A 23638-nucleotide genomic window follows, 5' to 3' on the forward strand; every position below is an offset into this window, starting at 1 on the left:
AGCACTACAAGAACAGCGTTTCCATTGCTCTCAGTATAGCTCCCAGAATGTAACATTGCATCATGCAGTGAAACCAATAGCTTAGTCTTGGCTGCCATGCAAAGGTGGGGATGGGGGAACCTACATCAATGACTCTGCAGAGCGGCTCCTAGGTAAGAGTTGATATGAAAGAGGGGAATTATTTTAGCAATGAAAACACAGGCTGTCAAGTTTGTAGTAGTAATGTAAAAATGTAAAAAATACACTGTACAAAACACAAAAGTAAATCTTGATTTTAGGGAATTTGAAGAAATCTAGACAAGGAATAGATTAAATAAGTGTATAAACTTATTCTCAGAATGGTCACTCTCCTTCTGAACTGGAAAACAGTTCCAACTGTAAAAACAAAAGAACAAGGTGGCTTTCCAAAGCCCAAAGCACATTGTCTCAATAGACCAGTGGTTCTCAACCTGTGGGTCCCCAGGTGTTTTGGCCTACAACTCCCAGAAATCCCAGCCAGTTTACCAGCTGTTAGGATTTCTGGGAGATGAAGGCCAAAACACCTGGGGACTCACAGGTTGAGAACCACTGCAATAGACAATTGTGCACCAAAGATTGAATCAAAGGGGAGGGGAAAAAATCAACAATGTTGAAGTATCACCTTTTCTTTAACAGAGGAATGAGCTTTGTGCCACTAAAAAATAATCACAACTACATCCAGCAAACCCACAGCAGTGTTATTTGAATGACCACCGCATGCATAGCCTCAAAACTTAAGGCCTCAAAACTTTTGAGGACTCTCAAAACTTAAATCAGAAATATATTATTTGAACAGTCACACAATACAACTTTTGCAAGAGTGTACCATTTCACGCTGCAGGAGGGGAATGAAATAGTGCATTTTTGAATACTCAGACACAGCCACACACAATTAAAAAAGAGGTTCCCTAATTAGATAAAACTAGCATCACAAGGAAAAGGCCAGGCTACAATCTTTTCCCATGGCATCCTAGTTTTGAAAGGGCAAAGTATTCAAACATTTGATTCCCCTAAATGAAGTGGTACAGACACACAGCAAAAAAGGTCATATGAAGCTGTAGATAATGAAAGTAGGAAACTGTAAGTTCGCGTTGTAGATAGTGTTTCAGAATGAAAGTGAACTGGGTATACGGGTAAAGGCAAGCTAAAATCACAAGTCAATCCATGTGGCATCTCTGTTCCTTTTCATGTAAGCTTAAAGAGAGCCCCTTGTGCAATAAATACATAAATGAAAAAGAAGAAGAGAAGGAGGAGAAGGAGAACGAGGAGGAGGAAATAACAAAAATAAAACTATATAACTTATCATTCATTTTGGCAATGGTCAGATACTTTAAACTTTTACTCCCAGAATTCCTGGGAATTGATTGTGCTGTTTGGGGCTGTATTGAAATTGAAAATGTCTGAAGGAAATCAGATTCAAGAAAGTTGTTCTGGGGGGCACCTAACAATGAGAGACGATTCTTGGCAAACCTCACTAGAAATATTAAACATGGCGTCAAAACCTCTTTCAGTGATAAACTTACCTAAAACCAAATGTTTGTAATCCCAGAAACAGAAACTACTGACAACAATGATGGACTGAGTGTGTCATGAAAAAGAATATATGTGCAAAAATCACAATATGGGAAAGTTTGGTAATACTTGATACTTGATTCTTGCTTTCCCCTGCCAAATTTTTTTTTTAAAAAAACCAAGAAGAAGAAGGGACAAATTAATTTGTTCCTGCATCAACATTCCTTGATCTGGTCCCCTCCTGATGTGTTGGAACTCAGCTCCCATCAGCCCCAGTTCCCAGAAAATATGGGAATTTTGTTCAGCCCAATCTATTTCGAGAGGCCGAAGCAATAAGAGGGATATCATGCAGTTTCATATAAACCCAAAATGGCAAGATATCTGTACCAGGAAGAACTCTATGATCTCAGGAGCCCCCGGTGCAAGGGGTAAACCCTTGTGCTGGCAGGACTGCTGGCCGAAAGGCTGGCAGTTTGAATCCAGGAAGTGGGGTGAGCTCCATCTGCTAGCTCCAGCTTCCCATGCGGGGACATGAGAGAAGCCTCCCACAGGATGGTAAAACATCTGGGTATTCCCTGGGCAACATCCTTGCAGATGGCCAATTCTCTCACACCAGAAGTGACTTGCAGTTTCTCAAGTTGCTCCTGACATGGAAAAAAAAGAGTTACTGATTTAGACAAGCACTGAGAACTTAGTGTATGTGAATGTGCTTATACATAAATTTCAAAATCTTTACATGAGAAGGCGGGATGAGAAAAGCAAACAACACTGGTACGCCTGTCTGAAAGGCAGAAGAAGGGTATAGGAGAGCCCAGACATCCAGTTTCTGGCAAACAGAGAGGGGGTGAAGAGACCACCAGCTTGTGAAATTTCTGGAATTTCCAATAACAGGAATCTTTGTTGAAAAATGGAGAAATAACATTGTTCCTGGCATGGCCATTCATGGACTCATGCCACTAAGTGTGAAAGCAAAAATTTCAGTGAAAAAAAATCTGGAATTAGAAAGGACTTTTAAAACATCATATCATTTATATAGTTAAGTTCTACTTCACTATATAAACTTCGAATTTTATTTGTTCCTATAGTGAAAGAAAATTGGAGTTTTGAGCCAATGATGTTTAGCTGCTGATTATTTGAAAATGTTTGTGAAAATCCCTTGACAGTCTCCCATGTTTTCTCTTCTCTCTTAGCAAGGGCAGCAGCCAACGCTTTGTGAGTAATAGAGGTCCTTAAGCTTCACTTGAAGCTGCATGAAAAGAATATGTTTCCCTGAAATGAAAAACAAACTCCTATATAAACAACTGCTTGAGACATTGCCATGCTTTCTGAAGGTCAATCAGTAGTGGGATAAGAGAAAGAAAATTTCTCTGCTCACTTTGTATATATTATTCTCACATTGTTGCAGAAACTCGCCCTTTTTATTTGCTTACAGCATTCTGTTCAATCTCTGTTCGGCTGCTGACAGTTTAAGTCTTTTGTCACTCTGACTACTACAGATCTGCACACTTTGTTACCTGCTAAGCTGAATACACTGTGCATATAGAAATGAACAAATGCCACAGTAAATGTTCTTGTTTTTGGATGGGAGAGGGCTGCCTGCTTATAAATTCATTAACAAAGGGCCTGAGCACCCGAAAAGGCACAATCTCTGCTCGGTTCTGGTAGACTGTTGTTTGGGCGATGAAATTAGTGAGTTTATCAACCAATTAATTTGTTTTTGCATGGTCTCTCAACCTTCCCCTTGACAGGTGTGTTCTACAGAGAAACCTTGTGGAAGGGCAAAATTAAGCTATAAGAAATCAATATTGAAGACTGCGAAAGCAAGTCATGTTTAATGTACAAAGAGGTGGAAGAAGTGGTCTGTGGACCAGTCCTGGCCTGGAAGCCATTTGCTGCCAATTTGCAGCAGAAAGAAGGAAAGGCTTGAAGTCAGTGGGCACAAATATAGTATATTTCTGATTCTTAGCACAACAGGAAAACGGTTACTGGCCGGGGGGGGGGGGGGGGGGGGAGAGGTGTTCGCATCGGATAGCTTGAGAAGCAGTGGTATACACCAAAGAATTTAGCGACAACTAAACAAATGCCTGTACATATTTTATTGGCATATAGGAAAACAATACAAAGGACAGCTTTGTTTTCAAGAAACACCATTTAATGAAATCTTACGGTCACAGATAAATCACAAGTACTTCTACTTTCATTTGATCTTTTGAGATATTTCCATGTAAACGTGGGGTAAAAATTTGAGTTTTATGCAACAAGTTCCCTTCCTCCACTTTCAAACATAAACAGAGAAGCCTTATGCATGCATACAGTGAGCTTGGTGATCCTTAATTCGTTCAAGAAAATGGTAAGCTCTTCTAACAAAGCCAGCAGGTCTAGCTAAAGCTGTGCAAGGCAAGGAGCCATGGAGCAAAGTAACTTAGAAGTCATGCCTGCAAACTTCTAAGTGTACAAGACAAATAGGTGAAAGAGCATTCTTACTTAAGTAAGACCCACATATATCTAATATAAGCTATATATGTGTATAACTATACATACACTAGCATACTATTCTATAGAGGGGGAATTAGTTCCACGATTCTTTGTTTTCAATTCTTTATATATGGGGTGTCACATACATTTAAAAATGTCTTGGAAGCAACACAAAGGCAGTGGAACAAAGACCTCCAGAGAGATCTTTGGTCATTCATGTTCAGTTTATAGAGGAGCCAAGTACTATTAAGAACACTCATGGTCAAGTTAAGTCTATTATCTCCAATGGAATTTGTGCAGGAGAAATTGTTTGTGTTCTCCATATTCCATTTTCTGGGAATTGTATACGTCGGTAAATGTGGAACTGCGATTCCCAACAGTCCCAGACAAAATAATCAACAATGAGGGTCATGGGAACTACAACAAAATATGAAGAAACATTCAGTTCCCATTTCATGCTATTGCTTCATTAAGAGAATCAAAATACAGTAAACTATAGGTATCATATTTTTGAGAAGTACTGAGGATGCACACAGCACAACAATCTATAAAAACCTTTGAGAATTGTTGAGACTAAATTAAGAGAAAATAAATAAATAACAATAATCAGTAATTGTATTCATACTGAGCCTATTTCTAAGTTAATGGTCACAGAAGTACAATATACAGTATGTAATACAGAAAGAAAATGTATAATGTATAAATAAATCTTAAATTGCAATGAAATTATTATTGCAGGGATTGTTGAAGTGAATTGTATTTGTAGGCTCCTGTAAACCACCAATAACAAATATCATAGGGATGTTAATAAAGGTTTTACATATAGAAATGTATTGAATTAACTGATAACATATAGAATAAATGGTGTTGCTACTTCTACCACAAATTGGAATTCTAAGTGAGAGGTATTCTATTGAAAGAACATTACTTTTTTTTACAAGAAACATAAATAAAATAAAAATTCTACTGAACCTGCTTAAGAAAAATGAAATACAATACAATAAATAATAATACTGAAACAAAACATAAAAAAGAAAATCAAAGGATCTCTATATGACAGAAGAATAAAGTAGATCCCTGTTCCTTAGCAACCAGAAAACGTATCTGGATATCTGGGGAAATTCACTTTTCCCATGTATTCTACTATGATGTCTACTGTGGCATTTCTACATACAGTTACAGAAACCCCATGTTCCTATCGCTTTTAGATTTTTAAAAATTAAAACATATATATAAATGTTTTAAAATAGTAACTACATGTATCTTACTGAGCACGTCTAAGAACAGTCCTGCTGGGTGAGGCTAAAAGCTGAATGGCTTTTGGTCATATCCAGCAGGGTTGTTCTCAAAAGCCCAGCTTTCTGTTTCCTCCAGTCTATGGGAAGCCCTCAAGGAGGACATGAGCGGAATCAGTTTCTCCTGCTGTTGTTCTCCCGAGAATAAAGACAGGTTGCCTCTGAGCCTGGAAATAGAATACTGTCTCTTTTAAAATAGATTTAGACATTATGAATGTGAGCAGAGAATTTCTTTCTGTCCATATTCTCCATGCCAAAGCTAATTTTAAGCACCATGATCCTGTTCTGCTTCATCACTTTTTTCAGACTGAATAGCCCGAAATGCTATAACCTTTTTTCATAGAGGGGTTACTCCAACTCCCACATTATTTTTTGTTGCCTGCTTTCCTATCTTTATATTATTCCACATGTGACCTCAATGTACACATATAAGCATGAAGAAGGTGATGATTGGCTCATGATTCCCTCAAACTGAATTTCTCATGACTTAAGAAGTTTGCCCAAACATTGCTGACTTCATTGGTGATTGTGATTCTGGTGATTGTACATTAGAATAATAGAGTAGGGAGAGACTCTACAAGCCATCCAGTCCAACCCCCTGCCATGCAGGAAAAGTACTATCAAAGCAACCCCGACAGGTGGCCATCTAGCCTCTGCTTAGAAGCTTCCAAAGAAGGGGCTTCAACCACAATCCAAGGCAGAGAGTTCTACTGTTGAACGGTTCTAACAGTCAGGAAAGCCTTCCTAATGTTCAGCTGGAACCTCCTTTTCTGTAATTTTAACCTATTGCTCCAAGTCCTAGTCTCCAGGGCAGCAGAAAGGCCTGCTCCCTCTTCCTTATGACATCCTTTCAAATATTTATACATGACTATCATATCTCCTTTTAACTTTCTCTTCTTTAAGCTAATCATACCCAGTTATTTAAGCTGTTCTTCAAAGGGAATGGTCTCCAGATCATTTTAGTTGCTCTCCTCTGAACTAGTTCCAGCTTGTCAATATCCCTCCTGGATTGTGGTGCCCAAAATTGGACATGGTATTCCAGGTGAGATCTGACCAGAGCAGAATAGGGAGGCACAATTACTTACTTTGATCTAGACCAGTGTTTCTCAACCTGGGGGGTCTGGTCATGAGAGGCTTTCAGTGGGGTCACCAAAGACTATCAGAAAATGTATATTTCTGATGGTCTTAGGAATCTTTTTGGCAGAGAAGGCTGAAAATCTCTCGCCTGTCCTTTTCCTCCTTTTTGGAAACAGACGCTGAATCTTCCCACCAAAACCCCTACTCCACTGTGATTGGCCAGCCTCTCAGTCAAGGAGAGGGCTGTTTCTGAGACTCCAAGAAAGGAAGGGAGAGCAGGCATGCTCGGTGCATGGCAGCATAGTGTGCATGTGCAGGTGAGAGAGATTTTTTTTTTTGGAAATAGTAATAGAAAATATATTTCAAGAAATTTTAAAATGGTCAAAATTCATGTTTGCTGAGGGTGGGAAACCAAGACAAAGAAAAGCATGGATTGATAAGAATGTTTATAGTACAGGTTTTATTCTGTGCAAAATTTAAAGGTTTTTTGTAACCTAGTAGGTCTTTTTTTTTTTTTTTTGCAGATGACAGTATTTCCTAAAATTACTCATTTGTTCCTTTGAGAATTCATTTAGGGGGGAAATTACATCTCTACTGGGAAGGTCATCTGGAGTTTTAGGAACCAGGTCATCAATATGCAAATGTTATTTTGCAAATGTTGTTGCTGTTAGAGCCTGAGGAAATTCTGAATAATTGTGTGAATTTGGTGAATGGTTGGATGTCAACCAACCAAGTTTCAGTTCAGATGAGGCAGAAGTTTTGTTGGTCAAAAGAAAAGCCAAGATAATACAGATTACAAGGTGTTCTGGATTGGGCTATTCCCCCCTAGAAATACCAGGTTTGTACTTTGGGTGTACCTTCCCAATATTGCTCTTGTAAGGTTATGTGGCTGCTGTGGCCCAGAGTGATTTTCCCCAGATTCAGATGGTGCACTGACAGTCCCCTTCTAAAAACACTTGGTTCGCCTAGTTTATGCTTTGATTACCACCTGACTACTAGGCTACTTGCAATTTCAAGTGGGGCTACCCTTAAAATGCTTTGTATTTCAAAACAATGCCCCCAATTCCCATAAGAACATTTATAGAATATTAGATATTCGACAGTATGCCATCACTTGAAGAGACCAGGTTGGTGAATGCACAACAAACACATGGTTTCCTTTGTAGTGACATCTTGATTCTAGAACTTCCTGCCAGACAAGTCAGGATCGCTGCATCCATTATAAACTTCCAGCAAACAATCAAGGGGCACTGTTTCATATGAACTTTGATTCTTAAAACGACTGTTAGCTGCTTTCAAGGTTTGTTTCTTAATGAATGTTTTCATCTTTTTTGCGTATTCCTTCCTAGTTGATGAATTCATTTTAGGCATAGGGTTCAACACCTTTCCCATTTAAAATCCAAATTAAAAAGAGAAGATTCACTGCCTCATAGAGGAGAAGCCACCAAACATCACTGTGTTTGTAATGAAACAAGTCAAATGAGTTTTTTCTCCAAGAGCTACAAAGAGTAAAATCTACAGTGTTTTCATTATCTATATATAAATTGAAGGCTCATTTACTAATCCTGAAATCCAATATACACATACCTGGGAGGAATCTGCACTGAACTCAATGAGATTTCTGAATAGATAAACATGGGATTGCACAGAGTACATCTGTCTAAAAGAGGAGCAAGAATTACACTTTATTTTTTATTTTTTAAAGCCTTTGGGTAGCAAATATTCTCTGTGTATTGATATATGAGTTTCACACAAATATGCTTAGATGATGTAACCAGCAACAAAAAACATATCTTTTATTAACAAAGACATTAACAGAGTTTCTAGTCTGTTAAGCCATTAACAGAGATTTAAATGCATGGGAGAAGAAGAAATTGATTTCCTTTTCCATCACATATATTGATAAATGATACCAGCACAAATGTCTAGCTTATTAATAATGTTTCTTTCTGGCTAAAATGAACTAGGCTGACAGTGAAAATGAAGTTTTGTCATGATGCTAAATGAGAAATCTTCACTCTAAAGTACAAAACAACAATTTATCATAATAATTGTTGAATGCACATTGTATTTCTCATACACTAATAGTAACCCAGTGGGCACAATCCATCAAAGCTGTATTATATTTAAGTTCCATGGTTTGTACATGAACACACTGTAATAAACTCGATGGCCAGGCTCTAGGTTGCTGACTTTTGAACTGTCTTGTATAATTTCCCGCTTAACAGCAACTTGAATTGCAGCAATAAGTTTATCTCCCTGTGAAGAAGAATGTTTTACCTGCTGGTTTCTGCATGTTTAACTTCTGTCAAAGAACAGAAATAAACCAAACAATTTCCCCGACAGCCAAGAGTAACAATACTAGATTGCAATAAGGCAGAGGGACCAGCCTTAGAAAACCCTGTGATAGGTCTGCCTCACGGTTTCCATAAATCAGGATACAACTTGAAAACACACAACAGTAGCAACAACAATAAACCCAGCGAGAGTGTACAAACACTTGGTGGATTGTTTTAAGAAATTCTTGCCCCTTTAATGAGTAGATCACAGCACAAGTCCATGTCCTACTTCAAGATGGTCCTCAGAATTCCTCCCATTTCAAAAGAGATTTGCCATATGGCACACAGGGGACTGCTATTTTCAAGAGATACTAGTCCAAAGTTCTCTTGCGTGCATAGAACATAGTAAAAGTCCAATATATTTTTCAATTATATCGTTGTTTCTTCTAATGTTCTCAAAGCAGACAATATGGAATCTGCATTTATTCTATCAGTAACTTGGTGGGATATTTGAAAACAATATTGCACATAGTCTATTTTTCCGATCAAGAATATCAATGTTCTACAAATATGTTTCAAATTGGAAAGCAACACTGCATGCATAGGATGTCATAACAGGTAAGATGCTGAGGGTGCTTCTACACAGGCATGTAATTGAGAACAGAGTGTTGATTATAAATATCTAGTTCACTTCTGAGTGTCTAAAGCGGTGGTTCTCAACCTGGGGTCCCCAGATGTTTTTGGCCTACAACTCCCAGAAATCCCAGCCAGTGTACCAGCTGTTAGGATTTCTGGGAGTTGAATGCCAAAAAACATCTGGGGACCCCAGATTGAGAACCACTGGTCTAAAGCGGCACCCCAGGAACCAGCTGGAAGCTGCAAGGGTCCATACAGATCCACTGACAGTAGATTGATCCAAGCCAAGGATTTTTCTGACCTTCTAACAAAAACATGCTTTTATATATATATATCTGAATGAAATGGCTTCCCAGACCGTGACTGAAAACAGAGCAAGGCAAGATAGTGAAATAGTGTGTTCGCATGGGACCCTGATGCTTTCTGTGCCGTGGTGAAGTGTTTTTTTTTTTAAAACCATCTGGCTAGGCTGTGTATCTGGTTTCTATTTCTGACTGCTCTAGTGTTGGTCCAGTTTACATGAGTGCTCCACATCTGGCAGTCAGCTTCTTCCTATGAATTTAAATTGCCTATAAGTGCAGTTGGTTCATTCAGATGGATCCCGACATATGTTTTGGAACCAGCAATTTCTAGCAGAAACTGCTGGAAAGATACATACAGTCATGTAGTGAGGAGCAGCAATACTTGTAGAAAACCTGAAATCTCACTACATGTAGCAGCTACCACAGAGGTGCTTTCAACTGACTGCTAGCTCCAAAGTAAGAGATGCAGACATATTTGAAACATCATATTAATCCTTGTTTAGATGAAATATATATGCAATTGACAATTTTCTTTTATTCATTCAATGACTTCTGGAAAACCTGCAAATTTCCCCGAGCCTTTAAGAAAGGCTGGATTCATGTGTAACAACAAACAGAAGACTATAAATTATAACAGATTTATCCACAGCCATAGTTTTTTTCACATTGATGAAAAAATATAGCCTCAAGAAACTTAAGTAAATTTAAAGACGCTCTCTTTGTTAATGATCATATTAAAGAATTTCCACTCATTTATTTTGAATGGGCAGTGCAAAGGACTTTTTCCCCTCAGGAGTCCTTACTGATGTACATAAAAACAACTACTTTAAATGATTTCAGAAATCCAGATCTCCATCTTGAATGACACTGACAATTTGTGGATAGATGTAGGAAGTAGTTTCCAGTTTCTGTTTCATGTTTGTAGTGCTTCTGTAGGTTGAATTTCTAAAGACTTTTATCACATGACATCACTGCACCATGCACACTATCAGAAAGTGCCTGGGATCATTGCAGCAGGTAGGTTGTGGCACCATGCCATGATCACTGTCTACTGGTGAGTTTTGCCCTTCAGTTGCTGGGGATTGCTTTTTCAGGAGTAATGGGGTGCCAATATAAGTCTCCTGACATTGTGCAATAGGCACCATCTCCAAAGATGGTTGTCCTTATTCTGTGCTGGTTTGCCACCTTCATATAATAAAGTCCTCAGTTTGCCTCCTCACTCTGTTTTTTGATGCTTCACAAGGATCTTCCCTTCAAGCAACCTTGTGAAAGATTATGAACTAGGTTACATGGCCATCTGGAAATGAACTTGATGATCTAAAATGTCAAAACAATACAGAAGTTCTAAATATTTTATCAGTGAAACCTAACCCTATGCTTGACATAAAAACAGACCTCTAAGATTAGTCAAGATCAATATAATACCTTCATATAATATGTTTTCTTATTACAGTTAGCACCCCTTTCTCCTTTGCATTTTGACAGCTGTATTGAACAATGTGCTATTTTATAATTGATTATGAAAAATTAAAGGCTTCATATATTCAGTTACTAACTCATTCAAATTAGCAATACTCTTTGCAACCACAAAAAATCAATCACTTGCTGTCACAAGTCACTTGGCAAGGTTCTTGTATCTGAGAGAGATACTTTGTTTCCTAAACCCTCATAACATAGCTAGTATAAGGTTGATATTACACAATATATATAAATGCCTTATAGAAAACTTGAATTACATAACAGCACATATGAAACATCTTTCCATCCCAGCTGAAAAGGTTATGAAGCCATTTACTTCAAGTCAAAGAGAGAAGACACGTGAACCAAAGTCTACAGTTAAAATCTTAATGTATGGGGAGGCTCATATGGCTTTAAGAAGTAGGGATATAAAATTGCTGGAGGGTTTACAGAATGAAATAATACAAAATACAACAATGGAGTCTAAAAGCCATTTGGTGTTCACTATAACAGCTGTAAAAATAATTGAAAATTCTCCATATGGACAAATCCGTTATTATCAACTCACTGGCTCCTCCAATGTTTTTTCTAAGGCAGCCCAAGTACAAAGTATGCTACAGAATTTGAGAAAGGCTATAATTCTCTCGAGTATTCAATCTTTTAGGGAGCGTATAGCTAGAGCTTTGTGTTTCATAGTTGCTCTCACAAAATGACTGCTATAGGGAGAAATGTCCATTCACAAATGGCTACCATGATGGATATGAGAAAACCCTACTTTTAGTCAGGGCTCTTCCAGACAGGCCCTATATCTCAGGATCTGATTCTGAGTTTTCTGTTTATCACAGATTATCTGGCAGTGTGAACTCATATAATCAAGTTTAAAGCTGAAAACCTGGGATCAGATCCTAATATATAGGGTCTGTCTGGAAGGGCCCTCAGTCACCAAACAAAAATTTCATTAAGTGTAAGTTGGAGAGGTTAAAAGAAAGGTAGGGACATCACCACTGTTCTGATCCTGAGTTTCTAATTTCTATTCCAACTCCTATTTTGCAGTTGAGTCTCCATGACAAGCAATTTAAGAAAACAGAAACAAAGTAGACTCTATGCTCCAAATATCATAGATTTTCCCTCAAAACCACAATAAAATGCCAATGTCAGAAAAGTCAAATTGCTAGTGATGAAGCACACACCCATACACACACAAACTCAAGCAATATGCACTCATAACCCTGACAAAACATACCACACGTAAGCAAAATGTGCACAACAACAACACATAACCAACCAGCCAACACAAACACACCTAAACCAAATAAAAAACCCACACTCAACACCTACTCTTTCCACGTCACCTCCTCAGTCCCATAGGACATTCTCTCCATCCACACCCAACCTTACTCTTTCCTTTTCCCTTTGAAGTCAGCATGTTTCAAAATATGGTAGATGGACACTATTTTTTATTTTCTAGCCTGTGGGGGGGGGGGGGGGGTCCACCAGGAGTGGAAAGGCATGTGTGGCAATGAATATAATACTACTGTCAGTCTCAATGTCTTGTTTAAGAGAATCAGGGTTGCAAAGGGGGCATGATGAGTGCCAAGCCACTTGCAGAATACTCCAAATATGTATACTAATAAATTCAAAGAAAAGTATTTTGGAGCAGAAATGTACAGGCCGGTGTTGTAAGCATGAATGATTACACTCAGATCATTCTGACAGCAGTCTATTGCTAAAAGGTTTATGAATCATGAGCATATGTTGTTGTCCCAATAGTTCATCTAACTAATAACAGAGGTATTGCAAAAGCATTATTTATGTGCATATAAAAGGGTCAAGATGCTCAAACAGCACCTGGACCCCTTCTTGAAACAGACATGAAAGCATGGCATCAAAGCTGGTCTTAACATTAAGCAAAGTGAGTCAACTGACATAGACAGTCGATTCCAGTTGCCCAGAAAGGGCAACAAATTACTAGCCATTTATTTGTTCTTAGGACTTCATGAGACAGTTTTCCTCCTCCATTTCTATACACTTCAAAGATGGTTCAAAAACATACTCCCATGTAGCCAACCAAACAAAGCAGAACTGCTTCAAGTGTTTGCTTGTGGGTCTCCTTATCCCCAGAATGGGACTCCATCTGAGCAGGATGTAAAAATGGGAGTATTTCAAAGCCAGGCACAAATTGACCACTCCATTGCATGTGCAAAGAAATGCTTAACACCAGATCTATCCATGAGATAAGAAGTGCTGGATTTCTGTTACACTCCTCTAGAGAGAGAGCAGCACATTGAAATGAGTGTTAAAAGTAGAGGGATTGCAAGGAGGGAAAGATCATGGCAAAGGGTGTGCCAATTGCGCTAATCTACTTTTGGCTGAGGTATCTGGTACACTTGTAGCTGCCACAGATATAAGTGTATCAAATGATTTATTATTAAAATGTTCTTTGATTTCGGGCAATACCTATTTACTACTTCATGCAGCAAAATGTATTGAGATATTTACAAATACTAGGGGCTCCTACTACTCAGCTCAATAATATTGATTCATGTTGACCAGTATTAGAATCCAGACAATGTAGAAGTTCATTGAAAATTGTTCCAAGAGTGAAGTAACTGAAATCTATAATCTCGTGACTGACTCCCCCACTTTGATCTTTATTCTATTTAAAAGTGTCAAATCTGCAATGAGGAACTGAAGTTTAAGAGCAATGCTGTAAAAGAAGATATTGTAGAAAGCTTGTTTTGCTCATAAGAATAGAAGGCAAGTTAATTTGACAGCCGTAAAATAACGCTGAAGAAGTTCTTGGGCTGTGAATAATCTATCATAGTACATAGTGCAGATAAAGAATATAAAAAAAGTCCTTCCATTTTTCACATCTGTTCAACTGCCATTTAAGTAAGGGGCAGGTAATGATGAATTGTGTTGAATGAATCCTTTAATGATGCACTCAGTCAAAAATAGATTATTGCTATTGTTTTCTCAGGCTTCTGGAACCTAGACAAAAGGAAGTGTTTTTCTTTGTCTTTTTTTAATTAAAATTTTAAAAGACTGAAACCAAGAAAAACAACCGGAACACTTTGGTCTCATAAGAGCCAAGGGCAAGTATAAATTTTAATTCTTTTTTGCAATGTGGTTATGATTAAGTCATTATTTTTTCTCTTCAGTGTCATTTATACAATGGAGAAAAGTGTGTGTGTCTGTGCAGAAGGCTGCATAGTTGTCAAACTGTTTTGTAAGAGATCAGCAACAAAACAGACAACTATTTTCTATTAGAAAGGTAACAAAAATGGAAACTAGAGCTCTAGTAAGGCTGGGCATTTTTTTAATTTAACAGCTTATGCAATTTTTGAGTTTAACTTCCTAGTGGCAAGGCTTTTGAGTCAAACCATGATATTGAATGCAGCTTTTCTATTAATTTGCTTCTTATCCAACAATTCTCCAAAATATGATATTAAAATGAAGGAATGAGGATGGAATAATTAGTTTTTGATTTAACTAGTTGTAATCCTACCTCTGTTGTTGTTGTTTGCACCTTTGAGACATTTCTGACATGTGGTGACTTTAAGATAAACCTATAACAGAGTTGAATCTCAATCCAGCTTTTGGATGATCAGACAAAAGCAGGCTTGACAATGTGAGACTTATTGTTTCAGGCCATATCACTTAAGACTTAGGAAAAAACTATTTAGAAAGTTCACAAGCTGGAGCAAATAAATCAAATACTGTGGCTGTTTATCATTGCAAGCGAGTGGTCTTTCGTTAGATGTGTAACAAAATTGCAACTTATGAATTCTGCTGAGAAAAATCACAGGAAATTTAAGGATTATTAGGGAAGATAGTCTGATTAATTTGATAGCCGAAATCCATTTTTCTTCAGTATAATACAGTAATAAATCAATTTTATAAAATGAATGACTAATAAAAGATAGTTTTTATTGAACTGAGATATGCAATAAAAATTTTACATTAGCTGTTCTGAGCGACACTGCAGACAGTCCTGGAATTCTTATGTGATAAACACAGCATGTTTTCTCTTTAGGGTATATATTGGATATTTAAATTGTGACTATTGAACTTGTCACACAGTCACTGGCAGTGCTCTGCTTCATAGAGGGACATGGGGAACCCGACAGCCCATGCCTCGCATTGCTTGGCTCCAGCCAAAGGCAATCAGATGGGGGAAGCGGCTCCCGCTCCGCACTGCTTTTCCCCATGCATTCCAATAGTGTGAACATGTGCCAGCTCTACCCCCCTTCACCATGGAGCCACACCAGAATCATCTGATGGGAGCCAGCTGGCTTGGTGGGTGACCAGGGCCAACTACTTGGAAATAACTTGCCTAGGCTAGACAGAGGAGTAGAATTCACCTGAGATATTGCCTTAAGAAGCTTCACAGAGCAAGTTTCACTTGTTGGGAAAGAACAATTACGAAAAGTAGAATTAAAATACTCTTGGTCAAAATAACCATTTATTTTTTGTTCATGACTGGTAATTCTACTTTTACCTCCTCAATGATTTTCAGTGTATCTATTTGTGTGTGTGTGTGCATGCACGTATGTTTATTTTTTTAAAACAAACCAAGCTAAATAAACTAACAAAAAATACCCATGTATTGTTGACCATAGCGGTTTCACTGTGGTTACAAGGCAGGTATAATGTTTACCAGTTTGAATGTATTTGGCTAACTCAAATTTGTAATTTTCTTTAAATAGCCTGGTAGCGTGTGTTAAAATTGCACACACAGTACCAATTTTATGTCCTGTGTGGGAGGCTTGTTGAATGACTGGAAAGAAAATTGTTGACCAGTTTGCTCTCAAATATGACATGTTTCTAATGCAAACCCTCTGCCATCCTTCTAACAAGTTTTGTGCCCAAGCTCTACAACACCAGACTCCCACTGTTCAACTCAAGGAAAGAATCATTAAAGAACAGAACAACTGGGGGCTTGCAAGAAATTGGAACTAATAGAACTGCCCCAGCTTGGTGTAGAATCTTTGTCACATAACTGGAGGTTAGAAAAAGAATCATGAAAAGAGAACAGAATCAAAAATCTGGAAAGATGCTAGACCTCTTAAAAGTAATCCACTGCATTCTTCAAGAACCTGAGAGCCAAAGCATCCCAAACCATTGGCAATCTAGCCCCCTACAGCTGATGCTATTGATATACTTCTCCACCTGTGATGAAGGCCACAACCTGGAGTGTTTTTCCTCTTCTATAATGTTTGTCCTCTTCTATAAAACACTATTTCAAGTTATTTGATGAGAGTTTGTATCAATTTTCTCTTATGCAGACTAAACATAACAATTTCTCCAACATTTACTCATAAGATGCCCTCCTGACCACCTTGTATCCACAAGCTCAGGTCTGCAGGTTCAAACTATAGTACTGGAGAGGCTGCAAAGAGACATGAGGCTGCAGAGAGAGATGAGACAACAGAGAGAGATGCCTCCTGCCATTTTACAGGTCCTGGTGCCTCTCTGCAGCTTCACATTTATGTCTCTTCACTACCTCATGTTTCTTTTCTTCTCCATCCAAGTACTGGAGAAATGAAGGCACCTCTACTCCTTCTTGCTTGTGCCCTGGGACTAGGAGAGCCTCTCCTACTTCCAATAAGTACCATGGCAGCCCTTTTGCAATTGCTGTCCCTGACTGTTATTGTACCATTGTTGTTTTGTGCCATTTTATTAATAGGAACTCTAGCATCCACATTTTTTGCTATCCAATAATCCAATAACCCAATAAGCCTTTATTGGCATATACATAGCAAAGAGGTATAAAATATAGTACAAACTATAGAAAAGGGAACTTCACATTTGCTACACATTCATTTTACAGACTTCGTTCAGGAATCTTGCCACTGAAAGGCAGCAGTTAAAATCTTGACAATTTAAAAGCATAATTACTTTGTCTGGGTCACTGTGGTTTTTCAAAGAATCTATAATGTGTGGTAGTAAGCTAGATCTTGGTTCCTGGTAAAGTGGGCAGTGCAGAAGAATATGTGGGATAGAATCCAGTTGTCCTGTGCTACAGGGACAAAGCTTCTTATTGCTTGATAGCCCGTTGAGTCTTCCTCTATGGAGTGGAGACGGCATATATTAAATCTAGCCAGCATGTAGGCTCTCCTGTAAGTAGGGTTAGAGAGCGCTGCAATATAAAAGGCTGGGTTTCCCTGTATGAATAGAACTGCAATGTTCATAGGTGAACAGGATTTATTGGCCAAGCTCAACAATTGGTTATAGTCCCTTTCTAGCAGTCTTTTTTTTTTAAATAAGGGTAGAGATCTCAGAGAAAGTTAGCAAGTTCAAGAAGTCACTATCATAGCCCAATTCCCAGATCTTTGCTAGAACTGTTGAGCACTATTTTGAGTGGTGGAGTTTGCTCAAGGTGAGTTGGGTCAGGAAGTTGCTGGGGCTTTGGTAGTGGACAGATAACCAAAATTTGATGATGTTTAGCCAGATAGTGGCCTCTATAGAGTATTGGCCAGATTCTAGACATAGAACTGCATACAGGACACAGTTTGAGACACCAAATAATTTGTGGAGGAATTTCGAGTGGAAAGATCTGATGGCACTGTTATCAGGGGTTAACCAAATGGGCGCTCCATGGAGTAGCTATGACATCGTCTTTGCTTGAAAAACTTGCAGAGCCGGGGGATATATTGGTTGCCCTGGAGTGGAAAAACCTCCTGGTAACACTGCTTCTTGATTGGGCCCGGGCCAGTGTATATTTTAAGTGAGTGGACCATGACAGGTTGTTACTGAACCAAAGTCCTAGGTGTGCTACCCACACAGAGTCCTAGAATGAAACCCCTGTGGATACTGAGGACCCGCTGTGCTTCCTCTTTTGACATAGTTATTACTCTGTTTACATTATTCTTAAAATAATGTCCAAACACATTACTCCCAATGACATCAGATTGATCCAGATTAAAGATAAAATATTATTTAGGAATTTGAATCCTACTAATGTCTTAAAATTGCAGTTAGATCACACAGATTCATAATTGACATGTGTCAGCTTTTTGTCTATTCCAACTTTTGGAACCATGGTGCAAATTCAACATGCAAGGCTTTAGGTTCACAACTGGCTGCCAGTTCTAACCACAAGTGTTTTATTTAAAAGGAAGGATTCTAAAAGGTGGAGAAGGCTCACTTTTTTATCCAACTGATGATGGTCCATGATTACTAAACTCTGGACCTTGACATTGCTGTTTCAAATAATAATAATTTTAATTTAAAAATAAACACGCTCTCACTTGCCTGGCAAGTCAACAGATTATGCAGAAACCATTGCATTTTTTTTAGATGGCTTATTTTGTTTTCAAACTGACCATACCAAAACATAACATGACAAGGAAGAATGGGCAAGAGAGCATTGGATTTGGAAGGTCAGGGCAGGAGAGGATTATTTGAAGTGTGAGAAGAAGAAAGATATAAAACCAAAAAGAGTAACAGAGGTGCCTGCTTGTGACTCAAATTTGTGTGTGTGTGGTGGGGTGCTCTGCCTTTGTTATAATTGCACCAACACGATATTTATAGTTTCCACCTTTTCCATAGTCAGAAAAACATAGGGGATATGTTTCTGAACTTAAAAAAGAATCAGGAAACCATGAATAATAGTGAACCCTATTGAAATGAATGCCTTCCATTAGATGTTAGTATAAGGTCATTTTGGAGAACAGAAAATAATTCTTAGAGAGGACTATGGGCACTGGTTTCATGGGTAGTGGAGTTGTGCTGTAAAGAGTTAACTGAACACGGAACTAAACTTTACAGTAAAACTAAACTTCCACCAAGTAGAGCTGGCCAGGTTTTTCTATATGTCTGCTTCCCAATCCAATTTTACATAATTGGCTGCTATTTTCAAGCTGGAGAATGACTTACTATTTTGTGTTCCATGGAACGAGGTTTCACAGTACTGGTATACAGTTCTGCTATACATTATAGAAAGTGAACTGGTTTATTTTTTCCATAGAAGCTCCTGTTTGACGTATTTCCTAGCTCTGCCATTAAGAACTCACCCCCATCATATTAAGCAGGGGGCATTTCTATCCCTGCATCTCTACCAGGAAATATTGCAGCTTTTGATTTATGACCATATTGGAAAGATTTTGCAATTAATAAAGACAGTCAGTATGAGAACTAGCTGAGAAATAAACCTTCCAAGATTGTTTGGCAAGAGGCAAAATAAAAGATAATTCTAAAGAAATATAGTCATAATTTTTGTCCTACACATAAAACTTGTCATCATCTCAGGCTATGTAAGCAAATCAAATAACATTTTGGAAGAGATTTCCATATGTTCACAATTTTTTGTTTTTTCTAATTAAGCTAATGTAAATTGTAGTTTTAGAGTCATAGGATTCTACCATCCTTTTTCTTTCTCCATATTTTTTATTTCCTGTTTCCTTTTATTTTCTTTTTTTTGGTTTTTACATTTTCCTCTTTATTCAAATGTTTATTATTACATGTCAACCATTATAATGCTGTGTGTGAGAAAGGTGGGGTAAGTTCATTGGTCTATGTTACTTTGTTGCACATGTCACTGCATATTAGTAAAATAAATGATGAAACTTTATCAAACAGATTCAATCACTATATGAAATTGAGATGGAAGCTCCTGGAAAACATTATTGATAAATAGTGGGCTGCTGAATTTCTCAAAATAATGATTTAACATCAAGCAGTCAGTATGGTGTAATGGTTTAAGCATCAGACAAAGGGCCTCATCTCATGGATTAGGTCCCCTGGTCTGATTTGCCAGCCTCCGTGGCAAATTGACGGGGCGGTGGGGCAATCCTGGCACCCAACCCCCCCGCCTTGCTTGCAGCAACACTTCCATTTCCCATACAGGAAAGTGTCACTACGTGGCTTTCCCCTGCGTTGGCCCCACTCTTTTGAAAAGAACACAGGAAGCCTCCCATGTTCCTAGGGAAGTGTTCTGCCATACTATCAGAATGCTTCCTCCAGGGAAGGATTCTGTACATCATGTGATGCGTGGCGTGGGGGCTCTGAGGAGAAAGCATCCTGACAACATCCTAGGACACGAATATCAGTTGGTATGACTCTTAAAGACCCACGGTTTGAATCCCTGCTCAGCCAACTGGCTCTGAGTGTCTTCGCCAATTTGAAATCACCTCAAAATCTCTGACTGTTTGGGGAAAGAATCACAGCTATACACTGATAGGACCCGAACTGATGGTGACTAACCAGCTAAGGGGGTTGCTGTAGATTGTTCAATGAAAATGCTAGCTTGCTGTGTAAGAGCAGTGAAAAGGGCACATTTCATGCTACAGATCACTAGCAAAGGAGCTAAAAATAAAATGAAAAATATGAGAATGACCTATGCTTCAGATGCATTGATAATACTGTATGAAACTGATTGAAGAGCCTGGAAACCCTTATTATTGATGAATGGTGTGTTGCTCTACTTTGTACTTTGATTTAAATTAAGCAGCTCACACAGTGGTTTGGGCATTAGACTATTATTCCTGCAGACCTGGGATTTGAATTCCTGCTCAGCCATGGAAACACACTGGATGACCTTGGGCGGGTCACACAGCCACAAAGAAAGGCAAATTTTGCCAAGAAAAAACATTATTGGGTTGCACTTGAATTTCCATAAGTATCATGAAGTCACAATAACAAATTTCAGTTTCTGTGAGTTATGAAAATATGTTCATGTGTATTTGTCTTGATGATGAACTGGGAGCAACTGGGAGTGCTGCTTGATACATAACGTTTAATGATTTCATCAGACCCCATCGCATGTCATCACCAAGTCCCCAGGTCTCAGTTTTATCCTGGAAATCTCACAGCCTGGGATGATAGAAATCAATCTTTTATGTGATACAAACCTCTGCTGATAGATCTCCTAATGAACTAGAACTTTATAACTTCTTAATGAATTGTAACAAAGCAGTCACCCACTCCAATATCTGTTTTTGAATTTTCTTTGCTCCACAAGGTCATTGGCAGAGTGTCATGGTGAATTGAAGCGTTCCTCCACTAATTCTGAATACTATCTTTTCTAGTGTCATATTTGTGTCAAATTTATTTTCTGTAGTCCTGGCCTGTTTGCCCTATGTAGAATGCAGAAGGGCAACGTTGACAGAAAATGGCATAGGTTGTATTGTGAGTGGCCAGAATTAGAAATGCAGCTGCACTTCCAGTACATTCTGATTGTCATTTTTCTCTGACTCCACTTATATTCACAAAGACCTACAGCACTTATTTGTCAGAATTAATTCATTATTGTCTCTCTCTGTGTTAGGAAAGACAATAGACAACAGATAAAAATGTTCTTTATGAACAGATAAAAATACTTTTTAAAACCCAGTTTTAGCCACAAACCCCCACAGTGGATTCACTGATATTTCTGCCACCAGCCACCAATGACAAAGTGGATGACTCAAGTTGAAAAAGAAGCCCCTCAAGTAAGATGTCCAAGAAGGGCTTTTTTTTCAATGTATCTTAAAAGAGAACAAAGTAAGTCCATGATAAAGGTAAAGGTTTTCCCCTGACATTAAGTCCAGTCATGTCTGACTCTGGGGATTGGGGGATGTATAAATTTTGTTAGTATGGATGTATTGTTGTTTTATTTGGGCATTGAATGTTTGCCTTTTATGTTTGGAATCCACCCTAAGTCCCTTTGGGGAGATAGAGCAGAATATAAAGTTAATAATAATAATAATAATAATAATAATAATAATAATAATAATGGTGCTCATCTACATTTTTAAGCCGAAGAGCTATTGTCCGTAGACACCTCCAAGGTCATGTGGCTCGCATGACGGCATGGAGTGCCATTACCTTTCCGCCAAAGCAGTATCTATTGATCTACTCACATTTGCATGTTTTTGAAATGCTAGGTTGGTAGAAGCTGGAGCTAACAGAGGGAGCTCATGCCGCTCCCCAGGTTCGAACCTGCAACCTTTCAGTAAGCAAGTTCAGCAGCTCAGTGGTTTAACCCACTGTACCACCGGAGGCTCCAAGTAGTAAGTCCACAGAGGGAAGAAAAGGGAGGATATAGGATACAAATCAGAGAAAGAACCATAACTAATGGTCTTCCATGAAGACCACAGAGTGCATCACTATAGTAAATGATGGAATTTGCTTTTAGTCTATGACCAAAGCATCTCTGAGTTATGCTTGCTCCACCAAACCAGTAAAAATTGAATCACACTGCACATTTTGAAAAGGGCAAAGTGTCAGCTTTTTGGCAAAAATGACACCCCCCTCCCCCCTGCTGTTGTGTTATATGAATGTTAACATTATTAGCATTATTTGAGTAGTGCTATTTGTATGCATGGACTGTTACACATAAATAATGGGACAGATGGGAATGACAACTATGTTCAGCTGTGATTCACAGGTATTAATGTATGGTTCAGAAATTCCTGTTTGGCCAGCACAGCTAAATATCCTCCAAGAAACAAACCAAGGAATTAGGAGTGTATTCAGCAAACTGGAAAGGTGTAAATTAACAGAATGCCATTTGCCCCAACTTAGTTATTTGTATCTCACAGATTTCTTCTTATATTTTATGGAGTTTGGGTTTACATTGCTCTAAAATGATATTCAGTCATCTTATTCCTTCCACATGCATAGGGTTAATGCAGCATGGACTGTCACTCAAAATATGGGTGCTCATTGTTTATCTGTTTATAGTCAACCAGGAAATATATTTGAATATTTGTGCACATCTCTAATAACAGAACAAGTAATTCATGTAACCCATAAGTTGAAGGGAAAAAGAAAGGGGGATTTAAAAAGAAGTTTTTAAGAGAGGGCACAAAACCAAGGTCAATTCCCCTCACAGGCAAGTGTTGTAATATCCAATTTAGCTAACAAATGGACCTGACAAGTTTAATAATGCAATCTACTTGAAGGAAGAGAGTGAGAAAGCAAATGTCCATGGATGGACTTTACAGTGCAAGTAAGACCCCAGATAAATTTAAAATGTCTACAGTTAGTTTTACCATTAAAATCATTAGTTTTACTATTTCAGGCACAGAGATGAACAGAGACAGTAAGATGGGTCAATACAGTATGATTCTGATGTAAACAGTAACTGCTGTAAACAACTATTAAAATCTTCTCCTTGTTTTATTTTATTTACAATATTAGTGAAATGAAATATGCCTACTCATATTTATTCACATCAAGAACTCTATGCGGAGATAGGCCCCTCACTTAGCAGAGACCAGGAACAAGAAAATAAGTAGTAGAGACAGGGAAACATGTCTCAGCAGCAGGTTTTCTTTACTGTACAAACAGGGGTTACTGGGTAATGTTGTACAACGTTATGTGTAACATAGCACATTTGGCATGAAGCTGAAAGGTAGCCACACAAAAATTATGTGACAATAGAGGGGAAGTTTTATTCCATGGGTTATGCTGTCAGTCAGCTGGAAAGCCAGTTGCTCCACAGGTCTTCAGTTGCTTATCCACACATTGGTGAGGCTATGGTTGCTAAGAGAGACTGTCTAATTCATTTCACCAATAAGTATAGTATCTATATTAGAGAAATCCTTATGTCAGTCTGAGATGGCATGATGATGGTGGTGCTGGGATGCTGGACGTAAGG

The 23638-nt window shown here is 38.3% G+C and overlaps 1 protein-coding gene across 23 annotated transcripts in view; it reads right to left on the minus strand.

The window, feature by feature from the left end:
* KCNMA1 (potassium calcium-activated channel subfamily M alpha 1) overlaps positions 1 to 23638 on the minus strand; it is a 571036-nt gene that overhangs the window by 260010 nt on the left and 287388 nt on the right. The gene's annotated exons all lie outside the window — the stretch shown is intronic.

This window comes from Anolis sagrei, chromosome 3 (genome assembly GCF_037176765.1).
Source record: "Anolis sagrei isolate rAnoSag1 chromosome 3, rAnoSag1.mat, whole genome shotgun sequence".
NCBI lineage: Eukaryota > Metazoa > Chordata > Lepidosauria > Squamata > Dactyloidae > Anolis > Anolis sagrei.